Below are 934 nucleotides of genomic sequence, written 5' to 3'. Positions count from 1 at the left end.
TATCACTGGCAATCAACTACATAGAAAAAAAAAAACCCACCCTATAATCAGGGAAAAACCTGATTACATTTAATTTCCTTAGATCCACAGCTCAAAAAAGCAGGACTACTCAGATATTATTATCAAGTAGAAATTATTCCTAGTCTGATTTTTTGGGAGAGTTCTTTTCTTTTTAGAGGCAGTCTTAAGTCATGTCAGTCTTTAAAATGGGTCTATCTGGAAGCAGTGAAGGTAAAAAGAAAAATCCGTTTATAGTACATGACTAGGGGACAGAACATCAGACTCTTATTTTTAAATCCTACACTTGATCTTAGCCAAAAGGCCGAGAAGAGATCTTACTATTAACTCCTAATAAGTGAACTACTTTTTTGGAATAAGGGACGAAAGTACAAACAATCTCACTGGACAATCTCACTGGATTACCCTAATCAAGTCTCTTGTTTCCCTCAGCTTATTTCTTTATCTAGAAGTGGAAGAATTGGACTAGTACTCTCTGGATCTATTCTGGTTCTAACTTGTTTATGTGATATCCACGGGATGATTGATATTCTTAAATTACCAGATGTATTATTTATATTAGTATTAAATAAATGTGAAAGGCTCATAAATAGCCCAGAAAAAAGAATAATAGAACAATATCTATTAAAAGTATTATCCAATTCTTACCTTTTCATGAACCAAAGCTTATATTCTGTTCTTAAAAAGCAGAGAGAAAGGATGTTATTACCATTATCACTACCACTGTCATCATTTTTTGAGTGTGGCAATGCAGCATTTCACATTATTATTTTTAAAATTGCTATTATATAAATTTCATTAGCACAAACAAATCTTGAATTTCCTCAGGGATTTCCCAGATATAAATGACAGTTTCCCTATAGAATATCTGGTTAATCATTTGGTATAGCCACTGAAATGAGCAAATTCTATTTTT

At 32.1% G+C, this 934-nt stretch overlaps 1 pseudogene; it reads right to left on the bottom strand.

Annotated features, from left to right (window-relative positions):
* Window positions 1-226: 226 nt before the first annotated feature.
* Window positions 227-334, bottom strand: LOC144238572 (U2 spliceosomal RNA; annotated as a pseudogene).
* Between the last annotated feature and the right edge of the window lie 600 nt (window positions 335-934).

Source organism: Crocuta crocuta, unplaced genomic scaffold (assembly GCF_008692635.1).
Source record: "Crocuta crocuta isolate KB4526 unplaced genomic scaffold, BGI_CrCroc_1.0 scaffold830, whole genome shotgun sequence".
NCBI classification, from domain to species: Eukaryota; Metazoa; Chordata; class Mammalia; order Carnivora; family Hyaenidae; genus Crocuta; species Crocuta crocuta.
This window is presented reverse-complemented; position numbering and strand designations above follow the sequence as displayed.